Source organism: Aricia agestis, chromosome 18, assembly GCF_905147365.1.
Source record: "Aricia agestis chromosome 18, ilAriAges1.1, whole genome shotgun sequence".
NCBI lineage: Eukaryota > Metazoa > Arthropoda > Insecta > Lepidoptera > Lycaenidae > Aricia > Aricia agestis.
The window spans coordinates 3,101,298-3,116,206 of NC_056423.1; the positions used below are offsets into that span (position 1 = coordinate 3,101,298).

At 36.1% G+C, this 14,909-nt stretch overlaps 1 protein-coding gene across 4 annotated transcripts in view; it reads left to right on the top strand.

Moving 5' to 3' along the window:
* The window catches only part of LOC121736273 (LIM domain only protein 7), a 174,359-nt gene that overhangs the window by 65,087 nt on the left and 94,363 nt on the right, over positions 1-14,909 (top strand). The window contains exon 1 of one of the 4 annotated variants that reach the window (XM_042127364.1): positions 13,976-14,133. The exons of the other annotated variants lie outside the window; for them this stretch is intronic. The gene's annotated coding sequence lies outside the window, so the exon portion shown is untranslated. Of the gene's footprint in view, positions 1-13,975; positions 14,134-14,909 lie in introns of those variants that run through there. 4 annotated transcript variants of the gene reach the window in all.

The window sequence follows — 14,909 nt, forward strand, 5'->3', positions numbered from 1 at the left end:
GAAGTTAGAGGGTCACACATTTTACGACTTTGGAAGAGTCTCTCTCGCAGACTATTCAGGTTAGAAAAAAATGATATTAGAAACTTCAATATGATTTTTGAAGACGTATCCATAGATACCCCACACGCATAGGTTAGATGATTTTTTTTTTGTTTCAGTTGTATCTATGGGGACACCTAAAATTTTTAATAATTTTTCCATTTCTGTATCAAAATCTTAATGCGGTTCACAGACTACATCTACTTACCAAGTTTCAATAATATAGCTCTTATAGTTTCGGAGAAAAGTGGCTGTGATATACGGACGGACAGACAGACAGACAGACATGACGAATCTATAAGGGTTCCGTTTTTTGCCATTTGGCTACGGAACCCTAAAAGGAAATTGACGCTACCAATACTGGGGAAATTGGAGCAAAACGTTTGATACTTTTTTTTTCCTTATAGCGGCTGATTCTGTGTGTGATACATGCAAATGTAAAAAATATCCAATGATTAAGAAATTTGAGAATATTTTTTGAAAATCTCCCATCCAAAGCCATGAGATTCTGGTAGACCTATAATAATAATGTTGCTCCCAAACGGATTTAAACCAATTTTGATCTAGTTAGTTTGGATTCTGTTGGATGTGATCGGGAGTGCTGAGTGAATTTAAGATAATCGTCATCGATTTCCTATTATGTAGTTTAAATGTACATGGCATAAAAAACTAAAATAATAATAATAATAATATCTATGGACGCTTCACACCACGTCAGTCTGGCCCCGTGGTAAGTACCTGAAGGACTTGTGTTACGGGTACCAGACAACGAAAATATATTTAATACTTTTTTATAAGTACTATATATATCTTTAAGATTTTTATAATTTATTATATGATATATATATATATTTAATACACTTCCATGACCCAGGAACTTTGAAAACTTTTTGTTCCGTCGGCGGGATTTGAACCCGCGACCCCCGGCTTGAGCTACCGACAGCCCACCCACTGAGCCACAGAGGTCGTCAAATGATTCTTATAGATTAGAAAACAATATTATGTTGAAACTTTAGAATCGTTCTTGCGCACAGAATCAGGCAATAAGAAAGCTCGTTGAAGTAATCACAAGTGGATCGCTATTCAAATCAAAAAATACTGGTTTCGGTAACATTGCTCAAAAAAACATTGCAAAAACCCAACGACCTTTGAAATTCCTTCGCCTGCGCGAACGAAACTATACCCTATTATCGTGCGTCAGGGTTGATTATCGCGTGAACACGTTTGGGGTACGAGTTAAGAGTTTGGGGTCCACAAAAGGACGACCAACGACCTTGGATAGGCCACATGCCGGTGCCGGTTATACCGTTCAATCATATCTTTCCCCCGACATGAGCCTTATGTCGATAGTCGTAGGGATCATAATTGTAACTTCAAGATAAAATAAACAGGGTTAATTTTGACATTTATTTCGTTATCATAAGGGTTATACAGAGGTGAAATAATTACGAACGCACTGTTTTGGATACTTACATCTTGAGGTCCATCCTCAAGATGTAAAGATACTTCAAGTATCAAAAACAAAACCAGAGAAATTGAATGATACAGATGGCAGACCTTACGTTTTCGACGACCTCTGTGGCTCAGTTGGTGGGCTATTGGTAGCACAAGCCGGGGTTGCGGGTTCGAATCCCGCCGACGGAACAAAAGTTTTCAAAGTTCCTGGGTCATGGATGTGTATTAAATATGCGCGATGCAGGAATGTTAGGCGAATTGTGGGTACCGCCACAGTATAAAAGTATTAAATATTATATTTCCGTTGTCTGGTACCCGTAACACAAGTCCTTCAGGTACTTACGACGGGGCCAGACTTACGTGGTGTGAAGCGTCCATAGATGTTATTAGTTAATTTGGTCGAGCTATTTTAAGCCGACAACGTCACGACTTTTAACATTGGCATTAACCAATTTTGTCACACCAAAAATTGTATTACAAAAAAACATTTTGCAGAGATTATTATGCAAAGGTCAGAACAGAGGGCGCTACTAGCTCATACGTAAAATAATCCGACCAAAATCTGACATGTTGCACACGGCACACTCAGAATATTGACACTAAACGTCAAACGTCGAACAAAACTTTTTGTCTGATTGTGCTGGTGCCTGGTGGTGCCCCTAGCGAAAAAGCATTGCAGTATATCCTATTGGTTTCTGACAAGTTATAAGTTATATTATGTATGTATTAGTTAAACTAATAAAATATGTTTCCTATGTCTCCATACGTGCAAAAGAAAATCCCACCAAAACATTAAATGTAAAAAGGAGCCAAACAAAATATTGAATAGCCAAGCAATATATCTATCGTAAAAAGTTCTCAGATCACATTCAAGCCAAGCCTTCAACTTATTTTGTAAATTAAATCAACATTCAGTGAATTTATAAATAGTTTTCTTTATTTTATAATTATTATAGTGGCTCGGCAATGAGGTAGGTAAATAGGTACGTCTACAAAGTACAAATTCTATGACGATAGCCCAACAACTTTTGAACTTTCAGGAGGTTATTTGTGCAGCGATGTTACTTTCGATTGAGTATTACGACCTATCCCGGATTTTTTAAAACCATACTAATTATACTCCGCAAACAAGCGATACCGCGATATAAAGGGAGTGCTACACCATCTATCGAGCGAATATGAAGTGTACATCGTAATTCGCAGTTCTGATTTCATTTATATTTTAATCGAATTTAATTATCATAGTTTCATTGTTAACTTTGTTTACATTATTTTTTCCTTTTGTACGTAAAATAATTATTATGAAGTCGAAACTAATTTTTAATGTTCTTGCAAAGCCACAAACATAAAAATCTTTTCTTTTATTTAATAAAGTTAAATTATACTTTTCAGTTTTTAGGTTTTCTTGCCCAAAGGATGAAAACGGGAGCCTATTCCTAATGAGGCTAGACTTCGCTGTCTGTCTGTCGTCCGTCCGTGTGTCACGAGGCTAGATCTCGAGAACCGCAATAGCTAGATATTTTATTTTTTTACAAATTATGTACTTTTGTTGTCGCTATAAAAGCTAATAGTCCAACTAAAATAAAATAAATGATTAATCGGGGGTCTCATACAACAAACACGTTTTTTTGCCCTTTTTTTGCTCTATATCCATAATGGTAAAAGTAAGGTTTTTGAAAATTTCAGAAAATACTTAATTGTATTTCAACTTTAATAATAAGTAATAAGGGGGGCTCCCATACAAATTTACGGTACGGAACCCTATGTACGCCAGTCCGACTCGCTCTTGGCCAGTTTTTCAATTTTTCCTTTCATTGTGGATAACGACCTACCTTGTTGTCAAATTTCAAGGTCCTTAGTCTGCTAGAAGTACCTTAGAATTTTGATGATCTGTCAGTCAGTGAGTGACAAAATGTTGTAACTTTGATCATCCGTAACTATTAAACTATTTATCGAAATGTTATGTAATTTGGAGGTTTAGCTAGTTTCAATACTTGCTCCTAGTCACCGAAATTCTAAATCCCTAGCTTTGTTCAACATCAAAGATAAAGGGGGTGTGAAAAAGTCGCGAACCGCTTCGAGAAAAGTATACTACGGCCGTGCCTTTGCTAAAAAGCTTGGCTGGAGCACTGCCGTGCTCCCAGATAGAGTAGACCACGGAAAAGAAGCCTTCTTTCCGTGGTCTGCTCTATCTGCGCGTTTTATCAACATCGTTTCAGTAAAGAATATTTACTTCAGATATACGCCGAGTACAGTATAGTAGGACAATCTCTACTATACTGTACTCGGCGAAACATGGCGATAGCGGTCATTGACTCCCTGTCAAAAACTTGTTATTTTCTATTATAAGTACTAGCTGTCCCGGCAAACGTTGTTTTGCCATATAAATAATTTTTTGGTATTAAAAATAGATGTTGGCCGATCCTCAGACCTTCTCAATATGCTCACAAAATTTCATGAGAATCGGTCAAGCCGTTTCGGAGGAGTACGGAGAGGAACATTGTGACAAGAGAAATTTATATATAAGAAGATAAATCCGCGGTTGACAACATCTGACACTTCATTGTCAATCGCGGTTTATATAGAAAATGACAAGTTTTTGACAGGGAGTCAATGAGCGCAATCGCCATTTTTCGCCGAGTACAGTATAAAGATGCCAACGTACAGACTACAAACCTGTCTTCTTTATAATACTAGTAAACTTATACATGTCAAATAACAGAATATTTAATTATCCTCATATGTTTTAACGAGAGTTATTAAGCACTACGTTAAAACCTAACGAGACCTAAAACGCTAGCTCAATCTAAACACTAATTAACAAGTTAACAACTGCGTTAAATATTTAACGACACTTTAAACCTTGCAACGGGAAGTGAATAATTATATTAATCATCATTACTATTAAACTAGTTGTATAGATGACCCGGTGAACTTCGTATTACTTCCCTCCCAGCATATTTCCCGTATAAGGGTGAAGCCAAACGAGCGTAATTTGTGAGTCGCAGAATTTCGGCTGGCAGAAATTCTGCTGCATTTTGTTTCATACAAAAGTCCTGTTTGATTCACAAGAGCGTCATTTTGTGAGTCATGATTTGTAGTATTCAAAGATAATAACGCGACCGAAGTCCTCATCAAATTATGCTCGTTTGGCTTCATCCTTAAGAGGATACACCAGGGGGGGGGGGGGGGGAGAGTATAAAAATAGGTATTTGAAAATGTATTGATGTCTCACCAATCTCAAGTCTCCCACCGCAGAGCGCGATAGAGACAAACGACAAAAGTTCTAATAAAAGAACAGAAAATCTTTGATTCGTTGTCCGCTGATTCCTTCTCCAAAACTTAACCGATTTAAGAGGGTGACTAACCGAAAAAATCGAACATCGTCCTTCTCTCTTCACACTCACGCCCGTCTTTCATATGCCAGGTGAAAAAGGACGACGCGGATTCATCGCCAAATTAGTTTTTTCTCAATAACTCGATAAATATACAACATTTTAGGTCGCAAATCCGCTAGGTCGATCTCTCAATAATAGAATTTTATACAATGTGTTAAAATATTAACTTAGTTCAATGCACGGTTATGGCAATATATGAAAAATTCGTGAAAATTACATGCATCTTTGTGATTTTTTTCTATCGAGAAAATTTTAAGATATCGTGTTCTTGCTCAGATCGAATTCTCGGCAATATAATGTAGTATCTAATTTTAGAAAATGAAACAATTCGGGGTTTATTTTCAAGTATAAAAATGAATTATAAAATCGTCACTTTAGGGTTAGTCGCCCCCTTAAGTACTTTTTTTATTAAGAATTAAACCAAGGCTTGAGCTGTGTTCCTATGTTTTATTTTTTTTGTATAGCCAGTTTTGTTTTCTGGGTGTTTGAACACAGAGGAAAATCTTGCCATTTTTTTTTGGGTTTTTGGACGTTCTTATCTTTTTTAATAATAAAATTATGAAAAAAATAAAATAAAACAGGGACATGCTAATAGTGGCCATAGATATTCAGGAAAAAATCAAAACTCTACCGGCATTACCCAGGGAGGAAACAGGGGACAACGTTTGTATGGAAAAACGGCGGTATGGACTCCTCTTAACCTTCCCAGCTGAACTTCCATGAATATTTCAAGACTAGAATTAACCAAACCGGTTCAGCCGTTCTCCAGGTTTAGCGAGACTCACAAAATTTAAAAGTAATTTTTGTTTATACAAGGTGTCACAAAACTAAGTGATAATACTTTAGGGTGGGTATGAGTCACCCATGTATAGAGTTTACTGTGAAAGTAGCAGCGCAAAGTAAAATATTATATTTTTAACTTTAGTATGTGGAAATTCATGACGATAGGCACTGTATACAAACATACAACAGCTATACTAATCATAAAAAATGTTTGCTCCTTTAGCACTGCTAGGTACTTTCACAGTGAACTCTATAATATTAAGGTACGTACATACCTACACAGTACACACCCAAAGAGTAATATCAGTTATCACTAATATCAGTTATCACTTATCACTAATTTTTGTTACACTCTGTATAGATTTTCCTTTAATTAGTCACATAATAATTTTGATCACGGAAAAATATACGGTTCCCGAGGCATTTAAACGAACTAAGCAATACCTAGTCAGGCAGTCAATTTCTCTGATCGTACATTCCAGAAATTTCTCGCAAAATCAATTTCACATAACTCAGTACGTAACATAATGCGTTACTTAATAATTAATTGTTCGTTAAAATAGCTGTCAAGATTATCAGCTGATTATGCTTTGTATTCTGACTGTAATCGTTCAGGAATTCTGAATACTTCAGTTACATTCTTCAGTTTGAGAGCTGAGTAATTACTAATTAATAATTGAGTATATTTAAAATGTATTCGACGATTATTATGCATGAAACATAAAAATGAATTTGTTTTTTTTTTATGAAATAAGGGGGCAAACGAGCAAACGGGTCACCTGATGGAAAGCAACTTCCGTCGCCCATGGACACTCGCAGCATCAGAAGAGCTGCAGGTGCGTTGCCGGCCTTTTAAGAGGGAATAGGGTAATAGGGGAGGGTAGGGATGGGAATAGGGTAGGGGATTGGGCCTCCGGTAAACTCACTCACTCGGCGAAACACAGCGCTAGCGCTGTTTCACGCCGGTTTTCTGTGAGAACGTGGTATTTCTCCGGTCGAGCCGACCCATTCGTGCCGAAGCATGGCTCTCCCACGTTTTATTATAAATGTGAAAGTGTGTCTGTCTGTTACCTCTTCACTCCCAAACCGCTGAACCGATTTTGCTAAAATTTTGTATGGAGATACATTGAGTCCCGGGAAAGGTTATCCCGGGAAAAAGTACGGATTTCGCGCAATATACGAAGTGTAGCGTAATGGAGTTGCGGACGTCGTCTAGATTGTAGTGTTATAAGGACTTACATTAACTTGGAAGGTGGGGGCTTGTAAGAGCCCTCTCGAACCGCTTACTGGTAGGTACATCTAATGCTGCGTTTCTATGCTTGCCAAGGCTTGACCAGCGTCCACAAGCACAAGCGTGGAAAGAGAGTATCTGGCTTGGCTTGCGTGAGCTTGTGGATGCTTGTAACAGATCCGGTGTAGTGTCGGTTTTTGGACACAGATCAAAGGGCGCTTGCGGCAAGCGCTTGCGACGCGTTCACACTATGGCGCGCGCTTAGTAGCCGCTGTCAAAGGTTAAACCAAACGTAATAGCCGACACAAGCTCGGTGTCCGCCATGCTTGGATGTACGTAATACACTGGCGCATTCACAAGCATGTAAACGACTTCCAAATGCCATGCGAGATTTGTGGACGCTTGTGCCTTGTGGATGCTTGCCAAGCATTGGCAAGCATGGAAAGGCAGCATAAATAAAGTAGCAGAAAGGCACGGCGCGGTCAGCCGTCCCGTTACCGCGGTACAGCTGCGCAGGGCTGCCAGTTAGTTACTGGAAACTATTATGTGGCTAATTGATCGATAGGAATTATATCGGGGCCCGATTCTTGTTAATCGAATGTCGTTTCAGTCATGAGTGAGTGAGATGGTCAAGGGTGAAGGGAGAGAGATTCGAGTTATGATTATGAGAATCGATCTTTGTTGGCTATGGTTTCTGAAATCGGAATATTTGTCATGGAAGAGATCAACTTTTTAAGACTTTTTTTTTAAATTCTGATATAAGGTGCATTGGGGCAATCTCGTAAAGTTTTTGGAAGAGTGAGTATATTGTGTCATTGTTTCAAGTTTAGAAGACGAATTTGTATATATTGTTACCTATAACTGTAACATTTTAGTTATAATAAACATATTTCCATGTGAATTGTATATTTTTTAGTTCAAAAGTATTTACGGATTCTGATATAACTACCCCTTTAAAATATAACCCTATTTCTACTTTTCATGGGTAATTTCGAATACTCAAGGGGTAATTTCGAATAACAGCCGAAACACGACCTAATGTAATAATACATTTAAGGCACATATTTATTTTTATTCTATTTTACCCCATACAAAAACATTGTGCATACAAGCCATAGAAGACACCAAACTAAGTTTTGTACCGAAAAATTTTCGAAATTACCCCATCGGGGATGCAGATGTCCTCAACATTTGGAGCAAAGAAATAAATAGAATAAGAACAATAAAAAAGCCAACGAAAGTGTTAGCTAACAGAGATAGAACTATTAACCTATCAATATTCAGAAAATCAGCTGGTTAGGGGTGCGTTTTAGGGTTCCGTAGTCAACTAAGTTTTGTTGATTAGTGAACTAAAACGACTAAAACGGTACCCTAATAAGCTGTTTTTTGTATAATGATAGGTTATTATAGTTATATAATTCAAGAGTAACCTTGTCCTACAAATAGAACAATCCATATTTTAGGACCATCAAATCGGAATATTATATTATGTTGCGCACCCCTGCAAAAGACTATGAAAAAATTTTTGGGGAAATTTCGTTAACAAATTTACCCCACTGGGGTTATTTCGAATGTTTATTAAAAATCATAGCTAGAGCAACGTAACCTATTCTTAGGAAAGCAAAAAACGTCAAAGCTTCTTTAAAACAAACAAAATATTATGTAACTTACCTAATTTCTGTGTAAAACAATACGGGGTAATTTCGAAAATTTCGATAATCCCAAAAAAATCATAAAATTGCACTTGGCGCGAAAAAATGAACTTAGCGCACATACACTGCCGGCTGACGGCTCGAGGGAAAGGAAGTGGGGGAGGTGATTAAATTGGCGTCTCGGTTAATGTAGCCAGAGTTCAAAATTACTTTCTGTTTAGTAATTATTTGCCATTTTCGGAATATCCCCATTTTTTTTTTCTTCCGAAGTTACCCCAATGCACCTTACATATTTATAGCGTTTCCATAAAACCATTTCCGAAATTACAATTTTGTTTGTGTTGTGCTAGTTGTGCCTATGCTATATATAATAATGATAAAATATATCTTCTTGTCACTTCCTAAAAATATAAACCTGTCCTGGACTTTCACGAATATTTTAAGAGACTAACAAAATTTTATTTTTTTACATAGCTTGATCGTTACAATATAATATTGTTTAATTTTTGTTTTGCTTATTAAGTTTTTGTTTATATTTAATAAAATACATATTGTTATTCAATGCATAGAGGTTTTTAAAATGATCGAGTGTAAAAAATAAGTATAACTTATTTCAAGCTATAAGCTACAATCAAGCTATGTAAAAAAATAAAATTTTGTTAATCTCGCTAAAACTCGAGAACGGCTGAACCGATTCGGCTAATTTTGTCTCTTAAAATATTCGTGAAAGTCCAGGAAAGGTTTATATTTTTAGGAAGTGACAACAAGATATATTTTATCATTATTATTGGCCCACTGTGTCCCACTACACCCACTGCTGGGCGAAGACCTTTCTAAGAAAAAATATTGATTAGTGGCAAGTGGCAACCCTATTCAGTATTGACATGCATCAGGGCTGCGATAAGGATCGGACGTCGTTTATGAGATAAATATGACAAACGGTCACACTGTACCGAGAACTGGCCAATATGGCATTACGGGGCCATAAGCCATGTAACAGCCATGAAAATACCATTGATATGTCATATGAGTTATGATGAATAAATATAAGTAGAACTAAATACATTTAAAAATACGTGGTGAATACATTATATATTGCCTGCCGCAGTCAGAGACGAATGTTAAATATTAATTACTCCGGTGAACTTCGTGTCACTTTAAAACATTCCCTGGACTTCTACGAATATTTTAAGACCAAAATCAGCCCAATCCGTTCAGCCGTTTTCGAGTTTTAGCGCGACTAATACATTTGAAAATCCAGTTTTATATATAAGACTAGCTGGCCCGGTGAACTTCGTGTCACTTTAAAACCTTCCCTGGACTTCTACGAATATTTTAAGACTAAAATCAGCCCAATCCGTTCAGCCGTTTTCGAGTTTTAGCGCGACTAACACATTTGAAAATCCAGTTTTATATAAGACTAGCTGTCCCGGTGAACTTCGTGTCACTTTAAAACCTTCCCTGGACTTCTACGAATATTTTAAGACTAAAATCAGCCCAATCCGTTCAGCCGTTTTCGAGTTTTAGCGCGACTAACACATTTGGAAATCCATTTTTATATATAAGAAGATTTAAATGAAGATTTGTACATAAGCCCCATAAATTACCTGTTAAGTGTTAACTATTCATTAAATTAAAGTTTAATCGTCATTAAATGTCTCTGAGTGCGGCATTAAGGCTATAATTTCGTCGAAGTCTTCATTGCAAAAACATTAACTCTTAGTTAAATAAAATCAAAGTTAAATTAAATAAAATCTTAGTAGAAAAAAATAATAAAATCTTAGTTAAATGAAATAAAATCTTAGTAAAAAAAAATGTTATCTCGGATTAATGTTCCCGAGTTGTAAATTTTCAGCGGCAAAATTGCGGTAAATAACTACTCAATAATAAATTATTATATTACAATCAAACACTAAAATATGATAAATGATAATATTCAGTACCTCTATAAACCTATTGTCCTCCCCGCAGGCGATAGTAGATCCTATTACAGGGGGGGAGGGGTGAGAATCCGATCTGGTAGTTTCAGTAGAAAGTGTCCCAGATGCGGTGACCATGGTTTTGTGGTGGCGGAGACAATTCGGGATTAATGAACAGTTTCCGTGGTTAACGCCTTTCACGATTTCGGTTTAATTTTCTTTAATTTCAGTATTTAGTATTAACCAAGAAGGATTTTTTAAATTAAAAAATGTTTACACAATCCGGGAGTTGACAACTTTTTAAAAATAGTTTTAAGCGCTTCAGTTGTTTACAATAATACCTGTAAATTAAAATTTTATTCATTATTATGCCCTAGAATGAGTAAAAAATTATTTTAAATACTGAATTCAAAATATGTCACAAAAACGCGGCATTATGGTCACGTGATGTGTGACGTCATCGTTCATGAAACAAAACAAGCGTAGACAGAGCAAAAGATAGTTAAAGTGTTTAACCTAACAACTGTTAATTTTGTTTGACACTGAACGATGACATCACTACTTCAGATTAGCGTTTCCAATCACGTGACTTACAGTTAATAAATCCATATTTTTTTTCAATGTAAAATAAAATAAATCAATAATTATTTTTTCGTTATTTGTATTGTTTTAGAGTTTTTATTAATAAATCTATTAAATTTAATAATTATTTTAAAATTTTAAACATACTGTCAACTCCCGGATTGCACAAAGACAAGTGAATTCGATAGATCATAGATGTACAAAAGCACATTTTAGTATTTGGGATTAATACATAAATATTTAGATTATACCAGGTGTAACAAAACTAAGTGATAATATTTTACACCCTGTATATTATATTATAGGCTTTTAAGTCTAATGATCGTACTTAGAGAAATTAAACGATTACTTAAAAATTTAATTCAATGAATAGTTTGACAGAAAATCTATTAGAGTTCGGCCGTTAAGTGTTCATTACACTTGCTAACATAATAGAACCATTTGTAATTTTATGACATTATTTTTGATAAATATTAATTTTATGTGATAATATGAATCGGTTGCAGTTCACATATTTCAGAAGAAATTAACATATTTTGTAATTATCACTTACATTGGTAAATTGGAGCAAAGTCGTTGAAAATGTGACAAAATCGGTAAAATGAGGATTGTAACTTGTATGGCGCTAGGTAGCCATAGGGTCTAGACTCTAGCGTGTCAAATGTCGTGTCAGACAGACATATGACAGCTATATGGTGACATTTGGAAGCTATTTCGTGACATATGACAACTGTTTGACACGATAATTGACACGATAGACCCTACAGCTACATAGCGCCATACAACCCTCTTTAGTTATGTCCACACTGTGCACTTTCATCTTCAATTTTCGTCATCAACTTTCATATTGGCGCATTCAATAATTGAATGCGTCAAGGAACGCAACGCCAATATTGTCATTTTTGAAGTTTTGGATACAGCGAAAGTGAGGCATGCCCGCGACGCATGCCCTATGCGTCGTGGGCATGCCTCACTTTCGCTGTTGACTGCGCTATAACGCATGCCCTTGACGAACAGAAAAAGGCACATCGGGACAAAGCAATTGGGGCAAAATCCCACAAACTCCCAACGTATACTCACCCTACTTATCCAGATTGTATTGTAGTGATCTCAATGTGTCTGAAACAGGAACTACTGGTCGCATAACTCGCATTGTCCACAAGTTCAGCTTATCACGGTAACCGTACGGTAACTGGTCGGTAACTGTACTAAAAATCCTATTCGGGTCGCTGATAAGCCACGTCTATTGTATATCAAACGACGGAAGTACAGGCCTAGCAGAAATAGCGTCGTGTACGTATAGAAAAGAAATTGCAGGAAAATTATCCTTACTAATAAATAAGAAAGTATGTCTGTCTTGTCACGCTTAAACGGTTGAACCGATTTAAATGAAATTTCGTATAGAGATACTTTGACAGACGGGGAAGGACATAGGATACTTTTATCCCGGAAAAATGTACGGTTCCCGCGTTATAAACGAATTTATGCGCAATGAAGTTGCGGGCGTCATGATGTCCACACTGCGCTTTCATCTTCAATTTTCGTCATCAACTTTCATATTGGCGCATTCAATAATTGAATGCGTCAAGGAACGCAACGCTAATACCGTCATTTTTGAAATTTTGGATACGGTCGGAGGGCATGCGTCGCGTGCATGCCTCACGTTCGCTGTTGACTGCGCTATAACTCATGCATTTGACGAACAGAAAAAGGAACCACACTGTGCCTTACACAGCTATGTTACAAAGCTATTTAATGCTACTCTGACCTTCAGTTTTAGAGAGCACTTCTTAAATCAGTGGGTTTATTTATCGTATGTTTTATATGTGAAGACATAATATACAAATGTATGAATTAATTACGTAGGTGTACGTGGGTTGGGCGCCATTTAAGTTAAAAAGTTGAATAGTTGATAATTAATGTATTTTCCACACATTCAAATTGAATCCATACTAATATTATAAATACGATAGCATCAGTCTTTCCGTATGTCAGCGGGGGTACAATGGTCGCATTTAGCAATTCCTCTCAATCAATTCAGCAAATGAATTGTCAAAACTGTCAAACTGACAAATGTCAAATCCTGGTACAAAAATACAGAAATGAATTGCAAGCAGAGTTGCATTTTAAGATTTTAGAAAAATGAATCATATTATGATTCATATCATGATTCTTCAAAGCGACCATTTTAGTCCCGCTGTACAACTTTGATGAAAGTACTATTTTGAGTCCCAGGAAAGTGGATAAGATAGTTTTCATACCGATAAGATGTACTACAAGGTTATTATTGCCTATTGGTCGGCACGCGAAACATTCATTCGCCGGCACCTCATCCCAGGGAACTGTACACTGTACAGTTTGACAGGTAAAGGCGCCCTGGTGCGCCGTGGAAAGGCAAGAGGGGCGCCGTGAGTTGATCCTCGCATCATTATCCAAAGCCATACATTTTATAAAATAAAATTATAATATTACTTAATTATGTAAAGCTGATAGAAAATTACATAATATTTGTTCATTACTATTTACCTGCTTAACCTAACTATAATCATTCAAAGTGTTTATTTAGGTATCTTTTTGTAAGTAGAGTTTTTGTAGGTAGGGCCGGGCGCCGAGACAAAATATTGTGACGTGTAACTGCGCCGCAGTCTGAAAAAGATTGGGAACCCCTGAGCTATTCTATGTCCATTCGTAATAAGTAATAACTGAATTATTTTTCATGAAAATCCGGTAGCGTTTATTAAACGTGAAGAGGTAGGTAACATAAGTTTAAAGTATAAATATTCTTAACCTTATAAATTATAATATAACTATCTAAACGTATTCCTTATCAGAACATTTCGAGGAATGATTCACTTATCGCCATTATAAAGATTTTCCGATTTATCGAAACTCAAACGAGATGTTGGCGATATCGCGTCAGTCTCGACCGCGACGCGCGACCGGGCGCACGCGCAGCTATACGGTGCATAGTTGACAGTGTGTGCAGCGGATTGTGTGCTTTATACCGACGTAGCAGGGCTCATTGTGGCGTGTTTAGTGAAGTGTTGTGCCAGTGACGTCATAGTTTTGTAGCGGTATGTAGTTCGTATTTATTAGTAGTTACTAGTTAGGTTTGCTAATTAGAATAAATGCAAAATGAATTAGAGTGACAAAAATAATATATTTTTTTTACCAAAACTTTTGGTCAAAAGATTTATTTTATTTTATTATTAAGCATTAAGTTTTGGTGAAAAAAATAGAATATTACTTACCTACATAATATTTAAATAGAAAAATATCTAGTAGGTAGAGAAAAACGTAATGTCCCAAAATTATTTAAAGCTAGATATCGATCGTTCATCGCGCAAGAATCGATTTTGTAATATGTAGTTTGGAATCGATTCTACCACGATTCACTAAAAAGACACAGGGTAGTATATTTTTAGTAAAAACGATTCTTTATCAATTTTTAAATTAAGTATCCCTTTCATCCTACCAACTCCATCTAAATCGGTTTAGCGGGTAACATTTGTGTATAGCGGACAACGTAACATAAATTTGTGTTATGTATCCCATAAAAAAATGATATTTTTTGTTTGAGAACGAAAAAAGTTTATAAAAGTACGAAAGTTTAAAATACCAACTCTACTTTAAGGTTATATAAAGTGAATAAAAATATTATGATTGTTATATTCGTTTTAACAAGAATACAGAGAACAAAAGCAATTAATCCTTTTATAGCGTTTATAAACGCGTTTGACCTTCAAATTGTATCGTCATCGTTTGTATGCTAAATTAATGTGTTTGCACAGATTTTACATAATGTGAGCTAATTCTTAGTCATCCGAATTGAAAGGCAAAAAGATGTAGG